Source organism: Perissodus microlepis, chromosome 14 (assembly GCF_051167445.1).
Source record: "Perissodus microlepis isolate ML-2025 ecotype Zambia chromosome 14, ASM5116744v1, whole genome shotgun sequence".
In the NCBI taxonomy this organism is placed as follows: domain Eukaryota; kingdom Metazoa; phylum Chordata; class Actinopteri; order Cichliformes; family Cichlidae; genus Perissodus; species Perissodus microlepis.
In genome coordinates this window covers 10,146,603-10,162,880 of record NC_140474.1, presented here as the reverse complement: position 1 = coordinate 10,162,880, position 16,278 = coordinate 10,146,603, and the positions used below count along the sequence as shown (strand labels likewise).

Below are 16,278 nucleotides of genomic sequence, written 5' to 3'. Positions count from 1 at the left end.
AACGCAGGACTCCAATATATTAAAAGCATGCAAGTGCGCCTTATTTTCCACAAAGAGACAAAATATATATGAATTTACCACCAGATGCTGAAATGAATCATTTGTTTTGACCTAAACTAATTTCTGTCATGTTTTTGTGTGCAATTATGTGTTTTTAATTAAATCAAAACTAATAATCAATCAGATAATTACCCATTAATGTCCCCAGAACATCTGCTCATTGACGGATCCATGGGTGGAGCCATTCATTGGGACGGTTGACCTACATTCATCCATCCTCGTCTACTTGTCAAATGACATGGCATTAATTGGTCAAGTCCACTTACTTTTATGGCAAATATAAGTATTCAAAATATCAGTTTGCAAATCAATACAACAAAGAGAAGCATCAAAGACGACTGACATGATCAGCCTACATATGAAATGCTCCACCCTTTAATTATTGCAGTTTTTTTCTCACTAAGAATTGTCCATGACGAGGCTCAGCTTATACTAAAGCGCTGCGAACACAAAGTGCTACAGTGTGGTTGTTTTCTGCAGATAAAAGCATGGCTGAGAATCAATAGGGGGTCCCCAAGTGGACCGAGTGATATCTACGAGATGATCAGGAGTGTGTACAACAGCATCTGCGGACTCTGGGGGTTTGTAGGCTACACGTTCCAGCAGAGGTATTTGCAACACTTTAATTGCATGTAACTGTAGTGCAATCCAAATGCAAACTATGAATCACATGCAGACAGTGACAAAGTGTGTAGTTTCATCAGAAGTGCTTCTCCTGCGTGTCCGAGGGAGAAAAAGAAAAGTGTTTTTAATTGTGCGCCAGGTCAGAGGTTCAGGTAGCAACATCACTCATGATCAGATCAGAGTGGTATTTGGGGAGCTCTTAGCTGGATATCTTTCATGGCTGAGTATCCCCTTACTGGGTTTGGGTCTCTGCGTGGGGATGATTAGGAGCTGGAGGTGGGAAGAGGTGGTGTGCAGAGGATGGTGGGGTGGGGGGTTTGATGTGTGGAGGGGTGATTAATGTAGATGTCAGTAGCGGCCCTTCCTCCTATGCTCCCTACCCAGCATCCGTAATGACACCTGGGGAAGGCAGAATGGGCCTACCTGCAGCCCAGGCTCCCTCAGCAGGGCATGATTCTTCCCCATGATCCTCCTCTGTCAGCACTCCTGTCACCCAGCTCGGATCAGGCCCTTATTAATGGGCCTCTATGTCAAACATAGATATTAAGCTGTGCTCTGCTTCGCACTAGCCTTGGCAATAACGCCCACATGGGCACACAAACACACACACACATTCCTATACAATCCAGTGACAGACATAAACACACACAGCAGAGTGTGGCACAGGCAGAACTCGCAAACACATCACCACATGTGCATTAACATTCGCTGAAATATTACTTCCTTCTTTAGCAAGTTTTACTGATTCTGTTTCAGCGTGACAAAGAGTCCATAGATCTATTAGATATCACTGTTTCCCTCCTCTCCTTCTACTCTTTAATACACACAGCCCAATATCACATTAAGCTGAAAAAGTGACAAACCTTTCACTATGATGTATCGTCCAACAATGCAAATCACTCTAGTCACCAGTGAATAAGACCCATGCAGTTATAAAAAGGTCACACTGAATGGCTACTGAGTACAGATTCTGTAAAATCTCTGTCTAGAAATGAGGCCAGCTAAAAGCAAATACCCCTCAAATATTGGCTAAGACTAAACTAGGGCTGCTTTTGCAATCTAGACTTGCTTCTTTAATAAGGTACATGAACCGGGGAGACATTTATAGGTATCCAAATTTTGGGTTTATTCGGGACAATAAAACGTTTAATGGAAGTCAGCATGACACCAGTTAAAACCTGTACTCTCTGATACTCCCTGAGAGAAGCTTAAGTAAGGGGCCAGACAGATGGAGAGAGTATGGAGGATATGACACTTGAGCTCAGTGTAGAGAGAGTCTTCCATCAGCAGGACATAAACCTTGCATGTAATGCATCGTCTGTTCTTCCTCTGTGTTCACTGAAAGGTACAGGAAGCGAGATAGGGGAACCCTATCAAATGTTGGAAAATTGAAGTAGAAGATTAACTGTACAGGCGTTCTTTCTTTTAACATCTACTTCAGCTCCAGAGGTTGCTGACTTTCTTATTTTCATGTGACTAAAAAGGTCATCAGTTTGTGATTTTGGTTGCACGTTTTAATGTGGTACTTACAAGGGAATCACCTTTTCATAGTCATACATAAACTTTTTATTAAATTTTATTTTAAAAAAAATACTGGAATCTCTATGTTATTAACTCTGAAGTTCATGTCAAGTTCTGTGGCCAAAATATATATTTAAAAGATGGAGTTATTTATTTTTTAATATGAACATTGCTATTTACATCATATTACAAATTTTGGATACGAGTGGATTCAAACAAACAAAACCAGAAGGCGGACACATCAACTGAGAGTCTGAGGAAGCTCTCCCTCAAATGCTGAGCATCACACACAATTTTGTGCATTCTGGTTGAATTTAATGCAACTACTTCTACATTTACAGCATCTACTTATGCTAAAAATGTCTTTATTTATGGATTATGATCTCAGCTAAGTAAGCATATACACATTCTGTCCTCTGCCTGTATTATTTGGGGAATTAAACTCTTTAAGTGTAAATGTGTTAATTCTTTTCAAGTATTTTACTAAAAATATTTTACTCGATTACGAGCTGAGATGTGTTTCACTACATTGTTTCCAATTAAACTACCTAGATGTATAAAGTGGATAAAATTTACTTATACTTAAAAATGAAAAGCATCCAATTAAGCATTTAATCAAACATGTATGTTAGGAATTGAGATATATATGATGCAAACACTGGATATTAGCCTATTGTGAATGGAACCCATTGCCAATAACCAAATATCTTTGTGACAAACATCAATAAAGATATTTGGTGTATTTAAAATCCAATATAATCGCCAATATTGTTGGGTTTTGTTTTGTTTTTTAGATGATTTTAGATTTCTCCTATCTCTCATTTATTTTTTAAATTTTCATTTATCAGTATATCAATATACCAATACTTAATATTGGCATATATTGTCAAAAAGTGAGCCATTTAGTATTGCCAATGCCCCGGCCCCACCACCTGACATTACAATTACTCATGGCCAGAGATACAAATCTTAACAAGTCACATTTGAGCAATAGCACCGACTGCCTTAGGACTCTGGAGCTTTTTTTTTTTAAATTCATATCTACACACCCATACTTCACACATGTGTGGTAAAAACTACAGATACCTATGATACCGAGAAATTGTTGCTTTCAGTTGCCCTTTTATTTGTGGCCAAGACGAACTATCAATGATGCAAACGAGGATTTGTGAACATTTCTTAGGAAAAATCATGGGCTACTTAATTGAGGTTTTTGATGCCACCAGGGTTAAAATGACCAATTAAAACAGGGTACAGAGTCACATAGTTCATCCAATACCTCCTGGCTGCAAGGTTGTCTATGTGCCACAATGTGCATGAAGACAAACTGAAAACAGACAAGCTGGAGAAGCTTCCAGTGTCACACCAACAAGAGTTGTACAGACTCAGCACACTGCTGGAGGCAGAGAAAGAAAAAAACTTAACGAACCACCAGCAGAAAGACAAGGCCTGTTTAGAGACTGAGAATCAATCCAGTGCCTGCCAGGAAGAGGTAAAAACTCTGAAAGAGCTTCCCAGGGAGAAGGACAGTAAAGTACAAGAACTCAACAAGGAGATGGAGAGCCTCTCTGCAGGGCTAACTGAAAACCTTCAAAAATAGCACGCCAAAATGTAACGCTCTGGAGAAGAGCCTGAGAAAGGAGGTGACAGAGAGGAAAAACCGTAGGAGGAGAAGGCGACGTTGGAGAAGTAAAATAAGAAAAAACTGTTGGATGAGAAGAAAGTGCTTAACAAGGTAAAGAAAAGTAGGTAATCAAAAACACGGGAGAAATTAAAAAAATAAAAAATAAATAACTGAAGGACGGAAATAAAGAGCTGATAAAGAAGAATAAGGAATTTGTCAAAGATAAGTAAAATAAGCAGAACTTGAAGAGGTAAAGGAAAAAAAACTGGATAAAAAGAACAAGGGACAGGGATAGATCAAGAATATCCGATCACGTGCAGAAAGCACTGGCAGAGGAGCAGAAAGAAAGAGAGAAAAAGAAAAATGAACCTTATGATGTAAATCAAACAAAGGCAAGTCGCAAAGAAAGAATTAAATAGCACGGAGGACTGAAAGACATGGAGGAGACAAAAAAACAGAAGTGAAAAAAAATCTGTGCTGTGAAGTGGATTATTATTTATACAGATTTCGTTTAGGACGAACTTTATGTAGTAAAATGTTTTGTCTTGGGGGTTTTTTTTGCTGTTTTTTTTTTTTTTTTTTTTTTTTTAACTGTTCAATATTCATCCATCCACATCACAATTGCAGGTTTCAGATCACCAAAGTAGTTTTAATATCAGACAAAGATAAGACAAGAAAATACAAAATGTAGTTTTTAAGTGATGATTTTTATTAAGGGGAAAAAAGTTATCAAAACCTACCTGGCCCTGTGTGAACAAGTAATTGCCCCCTAAACCTAATAACTGGTTGTGCCATCCCTGACAGCAAGAACTGCAATCAAGCATTTATGATAAGTCTTTCACAACACTGTGAAGGAATTTTGGCCCACTATTCTTTGCATAATTGCTAGTTTAGGGTCATTCCAAAGCATCGCTATTGAATTTAATTCCAGATTTTAACTAGGCCACTCTAAAACCTTCATTTTGTCTTTGTTCATTTTTATTTATTTACTTTTTAGCCATTCAGAGGTGGACTTGTTGGTGTGTTTCGGATCATTGTATTTCTGCATAAAGAAAGCGTGCTTGAGCTTCAGGGCACGACCTGATGCAGAATTCATCAGTTACAGCAAGTTGTCCAGGTTCTGAAGCAGTCCAAGATCACCACACTACCACTACCATATTTGACTGCTGGTATGATGCTCTTTTTTATAAAATGCTGTGTTAGTTTTATGGCAGATATAGCAGGCCTGCAATTCTTTAGATATTGTTCTTGGTTCTTTTGTGAATTTCTGGATGTGTCATTGATGTCCTCTTGAAGTAATTTTTATAGGCCAGCAACTCTTGGAAAGGTCTTCTACTATTTCTCCATTTGTGGATAATTGCTCTTGAACTCATGGACATTACCAGATGATGGGTTTTCTCTTTTTTAATGCTCTGCCAAGCCTTTACTGCAGCGACTTTCAGTTGTTGTTTGCTTGTGGGTTTTTCTGTCCAAAGTTTAGTCTTCAACAGACCAGGTGACTGACTTAGCCATTCAAGAATTTTCCACTTTTTGGCTTAATTAACTCCTGGGAATGTTTTGGTTCATAGTCCATCTGTATTATGAAACACTGCCCAATCAGTTTGACTGCATTTAGCTGGATTTGGGCAGACAGTATGTCTCTGAAAACCTCAGAATTCAGCTGGCTGCTTCTGTCCTGTGTCACATCATCAATAAACACTAGTGTCACAGTGCCATTGGCAGCCATGTATGCCAAAGCCATTACACTGTCTCCGCCGTGTTTTACAGATGATGTGGTATGCTTTGGCTCATGAGCCGTTTCACACCTTCTCCATACCTTTTTCTTGCCATCATTCTGGTAGAGGTTGATCTTGGTTTCATCTGTCCAAAGCATGTTTTTCCAGAACTGTGTTTGCTTTTTTAGATTTTTTTTTTTTTTTTGTGATTTTTTTAGATTGATGATCACACATAAGTGTGACAAATATGCCAAAAACAAAATCAGAATGGGGGTAAGTACTTTTCACAGCACTGCATGTAAAGTGTGAAAAACATAAAACTTAATTTCACATTTTTATTTCTTTATCAAAAATTCATGACTAAATATGCAGCAATCAAAGATAAAGTCTGAGGAAAACATTCTTAGATATTTTTTAGATGGGGTCTAATAGTTTATCCATTTCATCAAGGCTCTGGGGTGTTGTTTGATCAGATTTTAACTGTCAGTGGTCTAGCATTTTGAGCAAAAATGCTCAGAGTTAATCACATTTAAATTCAAATGTTGTTGAACTGTGGCGTACAAAAATGCGACACCACATGTCGAGCCCTGTCCACACCAAACAAGTTAAATAAAGACTAGCAAAATACAATTATCTTTCAAGTGAAATGAAAAGCAAAACATTATCAATTCAGATTTAATGACTGAACAAAAATAAAAATTAATGAGTTGCAGAAACATTTATATTTAGTCCTGAACAGACGCTGTAATGTGTGCATTTTTTCCTCTGAAAAACACATTTCAAAAGATAACCCTAACCCTATCAACAAACCCACACATGCCAAAAAAAGGCTTAAATGACACTATAAGTTCCTTTTCGGAGCAAACTTTCCAGCACAATCTGCCTCCCTCCTTCACTTTTTCTATTCTATGTCATCTTCTGCTTTCCTCCCACTCTTATTAGATATTCCAGCCCCACTTCTTTAAACACATTCCTGCCATTTATGGAATTTCCCTGTCTAGGTGAAAAAACAGCCCACTCCCATGGTCTTGAGCGCTGTAGCTAATTAGCTGCCCTACTTTTTCCTGAACGCAGCTGCTTAATCTGCCTCTGTGGAAACTCATCATGACTGTCACTCCCCACCTAGGGCAGCACTTGACAACAGGGTACACGTCATTTTCATGACAGTACAGGGTAAACAGTTTGGTCCAGTGAACGATGGGCAGCAGCGGCTAATGAGTGAGAGGTGAATACTTGAGCCCTGATGAGTAAGAAAGGAGGGAATGAGAGGAAGGGAGGTTCTCAAGTATCTCTCAAACCTGCTTATCAGTTAGGACATTGTCCTTCCTCTTTCCAGTCCTCCTCCACAGCTATACCCATCATTAGCAAAGCTCAGAACAGACGTTGTTTCCTGTGCTTCATAAATCCCTTAGCCATACATAAAGGACCTGACTATAAAAAAGTGAAGACAGGTTTTATTATTGACATAAGGAAACCAGTCCCTTTTACAGTCGCAGTTTGACTGTATATACAAAAACACGTATTCATTGTCATTTCCTTTTGGCTCATTAAAATCATTATAAAGAATTGTCAAGTTTCCCAGTAAGTTGGAAAGAAAAGTCTCAACTGGGACATAACAATTTACAAATTTTGGCGGGTAGAATAAACTCTATACGACAGAAATAATACATTAAAAGTCTGATGTCTGATATGCCTCATTTAATCAATTACACCCTTATTTCTCACATGATTTAACCAATAAATACATAGAGCATATATTTCCTACTTTACTGTTTGTTTTGGCTTGTAATTTAACAGGAGAAGTATTTTTTTTGTAGAAAAAGACTTTTAGAGGACGATTGTCAAATCTATTTTTGGTGCTCTTATGACCGCTAGCATTTAGTATTCTGCAAGAATGATTACCTCATACATGCCGTAATATCAACTGTTAATATTTTCTTTTTTATCTCTAAATGGATGTGTGAGCTTCCAGTAACTAATTGCATCCACATTACAGGTTGTAAGACTGGTATATTGTTATAGCTTGAGTTGTAAATATATAAATGCAGCAAGTTTGATTATTTATTATGAAAGAGACATGTCCATACAATAGTATGGACATGTACTGTAAATATTTATTATTCCTTGTTAGAGGAAGCAGAGTGGGTATTAGCATGAACTATGGGTTTGATTAAACCTCCTTTTGTGGTGGTGGTGACATCTGATCAATAAACAGTATTTAAGGTTTTTGCACTGTCCTGTTGTTGGAAGTTAGAATTACATTAAATTGTATATTTGGCATTCAATGTACAAATGCACACAGCATGTATAGATATGCATGGTTCACTACCTGCACTTTACAAATCAGGAGGTTCATATTTAAAACAGTTTTGATTTGAATATGACTAATGAAGAAAACCACATACACTCTATGAACAAAAGACCTGGGCTATATCTACACACCGCTTGTACAGGAGCTGCTTGACCATGGAAACTAATGCCATGACACTCCCAGCGCACAGTTTTTGTGCTGTTAATGCCAGAGGAGGTTTGGAACTCACCAATTATTGAGTCAATCTGTTGCTGTGGTTCTTTTATAAGAATGCCTAAGAGAGAAGAAATTTCACAAACTGACTTGTTGTGCTTAGTAGCATTGTATTACAGTACCATGCTCAAAACTAGTGAGTTCTTTACAAAGACCCATTCTTTCACAATTGTTTAGAACTATGACTAGATCCTTGATTCTGTCCAATACTGTGCAAAAGTCTTGAGTCACCCCACATTTATTTTATAACACCTTCCTGGGATTTTCCAAAGTGGTCTTGAGCAATACTGAAACTCTTTCAAAGCTGTTGAAACCCTTTTCAACATTGGTTGCTTTTTCACTAATTTTTAGTTCATTCCTTGTATTTCACCATTTTCAGAGGCACATTTTTTTGTTTTTCTTTTCTTTTCTTTTCGTTGTTGTTGTTGTTGTTGTTACTTTTCACTTATTTTAAGCCCTGTGCATGACCATTTTCAGATAAATTATTTTTTTTGTTCAGCCACTTAACACTGACTTATCAATCATTCAAGAATAAAAAAGGCTAGTGTTGTGTCTACACATAACAGAAAACTTAACAAAGAACCAATTTTAGATTCTATTTTTTGGTACATTTTACCATCAGCCTGTCCCCAAAACATATCATTTTAATTTCAGATGAACAGTGTCTGAAAAAATGCCCTTAGAAAATAGAAACAACCCTTCATAGAATTATTTTTTCATTTCTGTTTGCACATGCTTCAGTAAACTGCTGCACCTATTTCCCATTTTCCTAGCAGAATATAAAGAATTGATCAGTAGAACATGACTTTTATATAGCACTGTGCAACTCTGTACCTGTGGTAATGGGGCTGAAAACTAATAGGCGTGGCTATATACTATATAAGTAGTTACTTATAAAACTGTATTTTGACATGGAAAAGATTGCTGCTCTGAGAAAAGGGATTTTAAAGCTAGTTATGTGGGGAATTTGCAGCTAGCCTTTAATTCCAGAATGTTGAAAATGTCTTAGATCCAAGTTTTTTATTGACAACACAGATGTCTATAATGGAAGATAGCGATGCCACTAGACTTAGTACTATACTAAGCAATGTAGCATACTCTAATTTACTCTAACAAGAAAGAAGAAGACATTAAAGGATACATTAAAGGATAGGTACTGTAAATCTACTGCATTCACTTATTTTATGGATGCGTCCAATCATTCCAAATGGTCCTAATTCTAATTCTAAATAGCAAATACTACACCTTGCAATTGTTATATTTTATCCATTTCAGCACTCAGCCCAGTATGCTGAGGTTTAATTTGACTGGTAAACATAATAATCCACCGATTTCACCAGAAGCCCATTTTGAGGGAAAAGAAATAATGTCGATGAATGTTGGCTTTTATCAGTGAAAAGACTGCACTTTTTTGGACACAGTCTAGACTATGCCTAAAATATGTAACCCATTACACTCTCAACAATGCACTCACTTTTGGAACAGAGCCTAGAATTAAAACTGCTCCTCTCACAGCTTCTCTCTCACCCCTACTCAGATGTTTTCACTCTCCTCATCCCTCGTAACCTCGGCAAACTGACTGTGGACTAGAAAAACAGCCTAACCCTCACACAAAACTGTCTCCTTTGCACCACACAGGAGACATATGTTAAGAGAATTGAATAACATTGTTCACATCTGCTAACTCTTGGTTGGGCTAGTTCTGTTAGGCTCTAGGCAATTTTCAGAAATCAGATATCTGTTGCCCGACACAACAAATCCATTTCCATGAAGACAACTGGCATTACCAAAGATGCATTCTGGAGTTATGCATGAAGAAGTAATTACAGTAGCAAGCTCATATGGAGCAAAAAGAAGGGGTTACATATAAATTCACCTAGGCAGCCTGACTGTGTAAATGCCAAATCAAAATGTTGCTCAGTTGTCGCATTTGACTCAATCATCAATATATCTGACCGCCTTGCAAACAAAGCACATTGACACTTTAAAAAACATCGACCAAACAAAAAAATAAAAAATAACCCCCACCCCTGAGTGCCATCGACAGAATCAGCCAAAGGCCATATACATCAGAGGCTCAAACTTAATTGTCCCCAAAAAGGAAAGTGATTTAGAGCCGTAGGTCATAGTAGTCCCAAATGACACATTAGGGCACCCCATCCTCATGGTTGACCAGGGACACCGTGACCCTTTTGAGGGAGGAAAATGTCCAGACAGGGGCCCCCATCCACCATAAAGTCTTCAATGTCTCCAATTTGAGATGAGTGATGGTCTGACACAAATGACGCTGGACATGACCATGCTGGCCTATAATTATTTCTAAGCAAAAACAGAACAGAAAAGCAAAATGCATCAACAATCAGATTGAAATGACTGCCAAACCTTTCAGAAAAATTTACACTGGAACACATGGATAATGGAGGACAGATTGATTTGTAAATGGCAACGAGTGATGTTGAATTGACACATGAAAAGAGACTGTATCAGCTCCACTGTTCAGGCTAAGCTCCCCTCAAAGCACTGATCTGGTAATAAAACAATGGAGGCATGTAAGTGGCTTCCACATGGTGTAAGTAGATTTCACAGTGAGCAAGTGTCCACAGCCACTCCTAACCTGTGACCTCTTTCTGTGTTTGCTAACTGTCTCCAACAAATAATTCTAAACCCCCCTCGGCAGAATGAATTACATGGACAGTATGGATCGTCATACTCTCTTCAAGCCCTAATGAAACTGGGCTTGTGCCCCTGACATTTCCATCCCCCAGGGCCAACGCTCACATGGTCGCTGCCTCATACCCTGGCCTTGCCACTTCACACTCTAATTGCTGCCTCATAAGCAAGCGCCACAGCAACAAATCCAGTTAACGACAGTGGCATATTGATCCTTGGCAGGCGGACAGGGAGGCAGGCAGGCAGGCAGCACCCTTGTCCCTAGGTATGGGAGGAGGGGCACTGGCTTTTACAACCTGAAGGATAGTCGGCATCCAATAAAGAGCAGGTATCTGTGACAAAACAAGAACCAAAAGAGGGTCAGAGTGATACAATTATGGTTCGGAAGCTCTGACCCTAACTGCAGGTGAACAATAGACTGCAGGATGATAGTAGGAAGGGGGGTAGAAAAGAGGGAGGCCCTCATTATATAGCTAGGCCAGGAGACCTGTTCAATTTGCTCCATTAATGAGCGCTGAAGAAGCACTTTCTCTCTGTCCCAGCAGAGCCATTACAGGCCTAGTCTGAGCACAGAAGAAGTCAGATTTCGCACCGTGCCACAAATACTGTCGGCAGCACTGGGACATTAAGCCAAACAGACCTGAAAGCTATGAATACACAAAGGCTGTATGGAAGCCTATAAATCCACGATGCCATCAATACAGAAATGCTGCTCTGGTACTCAGAAAGTTTTATGGTTACACGGCACGTTAATCATAATTTCGCTTTATTTATGTTGTTTTATTGTATTTTAAATATTGTAATCATCTCCAAACATTTTATAGAATGTGTACTGAGTGATATTCAAGAACTTTAGTTGCTTTATGCAGCAAACGGGATGCCTAATTAGAAAAGGAAACAAAGCATGTTAGTTAAACTTCTCATTTCCATACTGAAATGGCAGGAAGAAAAGGCAATGCCGCTTTTTCCTCCAATTTAGTTTTTATGGCACAGCACAGTAAAAGATAATATAATGAGGCCAAACAATGTGCAGCTTAGTGAGACTGTATTTCTACTTAAAATCTAACATTCATCAAAGATGTTATTTTTTTACAGCTACTGTACATTATACATTAACTGGAGCTGGTAAACATCTCAGTTGCAAGGAATCATCAAAGAGCATTTTTGCAAATTCCATAATCCGCTTTAATGCTCCAATAAATTGCTGTTTTTGCTGCCTTTGTTGTCTAATCTGGCTTACTTTCAACTCATACAGTATTATAATATCCTTACCTCCAAGAATAGCTTTTTCTTCTGTTCTAAGCTGGCAGAGCAGACAAAAGATGATCACTCCCTGGTACAAATTCTGATTCAAATACTTGTTCTATTTACAACACTGAGTCCACATATTACTACTGAAGTTTACAGTCACATTGCAGTTTCCAGCTGTAAAAATATCAGTTGTTTTTTCCATTTCAGATCGCAGTTGAAGGCGTTTAGGCTTTCACACAATGACGGCACGCTTTCTGGATATTTTGGCATACGGTCCAAAGGACAACGGCTGAAGATTGAAACCTTTCATTATGTACCAGTGATTATTAATTCAATGTGCTAGTGATTCATTGGACATGGGTATACATGTCACACAGTAGAGATTATTTAAGCAGTGTAAGCAAAAGAAAGTACCACCAGAAAATAATGGAAAATAGACATCTGGTACTACCACCCAAGCACAAGACGGACACATCTGGACAATAAAATTAGATGCTGATTTTGCTGCATGACTCTCTGTTGTTACAACTCAAACTGAACTCAGCACCATTTGGTTTCTGGCACCATCTTTGTGTAACCCCATCTCCCTCCCTTCACAATGTTGACCCACAGCTACTCTCAGCTGCTGTGTTCCAAGCGCTTCTGAGGCGCATGCTGATTTTTTGGCAACGAGAACATGCACGAGGAATGATTTCATGTTTACGTACTGCTGATAGATGCTTACTTAACTATGGTGTCAAAGACACTTTGACAACCGTTTGACTCCCCCCCCAAAGAAAAAGCAAATTCCCTGTCCCATATCACGGCTGAAAGTTGTCATTTTCTAAACTTTTGTGTATTTCAGAGTAAGAAAGAAGTGCATGCACATGAACCAAGACAGTAGGCTAATATTCAGTGGAGGTTTTATGAATATTAATGATTGTGTTTCATTTCTATATTTACCCAACCCTATATTTACCCATACCGTGCCTGCATGGAAACAGCAGAAACTGAGTAAAATACCCTTTTCCCCACTTTACAGAGGTGGAAAAATTGTCATTCCTTGGCATGCGCTTAGTGGCAGCATTATGGTTTATTGGACAGATTAATGTACAGCATGTACCTTTATATATGTCCACACACAAAACCCCCCAAACAAAGCACTAGTATTGGGGATAAGGTTGACGTAATGCTCTAGGTTGTTACTTCGGTGTATCTATTTTCTGCTTTTTTAATTACAGCTAACAAAAACACAACAGACACAGATGTGCAAGAATGTTACACTACACAGCCATTTATTATAAATGGTTTCCTGCTGGGGCAGATCATGAATTCAGAATAAAGGTAGACCAAAGAAATAATACTACAATGTGGTGAGGGAGTGAATGTGCTCTAAGGTGAGTCTGTGACTGAAATCATATGTTTAAAAAATGATCAAGGAAAATAAAAGTTCAGAACTTCATGGACCTGAAAGCTCCTGCATGTCCAAAACACTGCTCGTGTTTCTGTGGCTGATGCAGAGAGTGTACGGGCATACGGTCTCTGGTCAACAACATCATCTGGATTTTTACTACACCAGCTCTGATGTGCAGCACTGCTGCCCTTGAGACTTTACAGTGTGCTATCGAGGTCTAACACATAAAATCGAAAAGGTCATCACTGCTCTAAAAACAGGAGATTGTTACATGTACAAGAGAAAGAAAGACAGGGAAAGGAGAGAAAGAGAAGGTAATAGAAAAGCATCCAACTTTTTCCTTGGGATTTTTTTCAGCAGCTGTGCATCTACAATCCCAGTGTGCCGATAAAGCTTTAAATCATTACAGATAGAGTTTTTAAGGTATGTTTGTCCTGTCGTGAATGTTTTACTTTACTGGGAGTGTTGGACACTTGAAAGGCTCTGGAGGCTCAGATAACATGGTATTACTATTAACATGATCGAACCACCACACAATACAACCTACTTTGCTTCAGTGAAGTCTCCCATGGTCCCACTATTTATTTTGGAGACCTGTTCTTTTTCATAGTCATATAAAAAAATCAACAACAATCCAAAAAAACAAAAACTGCACCAGTTTATCGAAGTTATCTTGTTGTTCTTCTCCTTAAAAATATTTTTTTCCCTTAGTTATTACTGCTGTTGTTTCCAGGCAATAAACTGGAAAATTCATGATCCAGTTTCTAGTATCCAATTACAGTTGATCGTAATTGTGCTCCCACTATCTTCAGGATCAAAAAGAGGATATAAGAGACAACACGAGAGGATGTGTGGGTCAAAAGGATTGCAACAATTTAAACACGAGTGAGTAGTTTGAGCTGAGCTTAATGATTTCTGTGCGACGGTGTCATCCTAAGACCTCACTGAAAAAGGACCTGTTTTAATAAGGCCCCTTGTTCTGAAACTACCTATTGATTTTTACTGTGTCAGGTTGTGGGCCCGTGACCTGCTCTGGTTCCTGGCTCCCACAAAGGCTAAATTGAGCCATTTAGAAGCTGGCTCTGTCTTTAGAGACTCCAGCTCAGCACTGACTCCCGCAGCCAATTTATTTCCATCAGGTAGAACTTTTTTTCTGGAGCAGCACAATTTTGCCACAATGATCCTGCTGCTGAAGATCCTGGCACACAATTTCCTACTTCCTTCCATCTCCCTCCACTGAGTTTAGGTCTTACCCCTTTGCTTTATTACAGTTCAGCATTATACTTACTTACTGCCCTAGAGGAGCACATGTTCAAGAAAACAAGAGCGGAGTTTTCTTTCTTTCTTTTTTTAGGACATAAATCAACTAGCAAAAATGTTAGAGGAACATGTGTTTCCACTGACAGCCTACTGTCAAATCTACTGGACCTCTGCAGGTGAAAGCAAGCATTAAAATACCAGCATTAAAATACCAATGTGAGATGGACATGACATGATGAAGCAATACTGCCTACTATTAATTTAAAGTGCAATACTGTATATTTTTGCACAATGATGTATGCAGAATTACAAAAAAACAAAAAAACAAAAAAACCATCAAGTGCAAAGTGGCTGCTCAGGAATCACATTATCACTTCTGCTTGTTTCAGTTGGCAAATGTAACTCATCAGAGCTCACAGGGTAGATTACAGAAAGAAAATTATAATTTGTTTGTTACTGTTTGGCTGTATTGAAGACAATTAAAATGCACTGAGAGGTCAAGGAGGCTCACCAACCATCACACCCAGGACAAATTAATCTTCCATTATAATTTGACCAACACTCGAGGAGGAGCAGCAAATTTTGTGAAAATGGGGAATCGCCTGTAAAGCAACTAGTTTGTCCTTGAGCAAAGTTTGGGTAAAAACCCATTAGGTGATCACTTCATGCACGCTTCTCTAATATCTGACCAATTATTTAGTTGAAGAAGCAAATCTTTTGCATTGTAGAAGGAAGTCTTAATGGACAGATGGATGGAACAATGGAACACCATTCAATACACTCATTCAACCAGAACCTAAAAACTCCAAACAAAAAGGCCTAAATAAAAGGTTTTAAAAGCTAACAGTAACTTTAGCATATGATATGTCGTCTGATGTTCATATGGCATTAAGCAGCTCTGTTCCTTAATATGCAATAACAGCAATTCAGCTGTTTTCCTATATCTGATGTGCTGCATGTGAGCCTATAGCTTCTCTATGATGTTCTTTATTATTATTCTTTTCCCTCACCCCAGCCATTTGGGCCAGATGGCTGTCCTGCCTGAGCCAGGCTCTGCTGAAGAGTTCTTCCTGTAAAATTGGCTTTTCCCCTCCCATTATCACTAAGTGCTTGTTCATAGGAAATTATTTGCTTTCTCATTCAACTGTGGTATTAAGTGCTTCGAGATGACTCCTGAATTCATGCTAAATGGATGAAATCTACTTTAACTGGTTAACCAAAACTATCTGCATGCATATGTGCCGAACTTGATTCAATGTTTAAGCCCTCACCTATTCACCTGTTTTCACCGTATGCCATGATCCCTTTGTGAAAAAGAACTTCAATTGCCCTTAGCATTAAGGCACTAAGAGCAGTATTGACAGTGACTGTATAAATGGCAGTATCTATAAAATCCTAACTAGACCCATCGTTAGTACTGATAAGACTGCAGCTGTTGCTGTTAAAGAGTGAATGGATCATTGTAAAAATTAAACAGCCAGCTGTAGCAGTGATCATTCATTGTCTGTGCTAATCAAGATAAGAGGAAGATAAAGTGCAAATGATGCTAGAGCTGTTGTTAACTACAGTAAATACAGACAAATATGTTTACACATGCTTGAGCTTGTGTGAGGATATTCTTTAGGGTTATTCATAA

The 16,278-nt window shown here is 38.5% G+C and overlaps 1 protein-coding gene across 6 annotated transcripts in view; it reads right to left on the bottom strand.

Moving 5' to 3' along the window:
- robo2 (roundabout, axon guidance receptor, homolog 2 (Drosophila)) overlaps positions 1-16,278 on the bottom strand; it is a 265,284-nt gene that overhangs the window by 157,268 nt on the left and 91,738 nt on the right. The gene's annotated exons all lie outside the window — the stretch shown is intronic.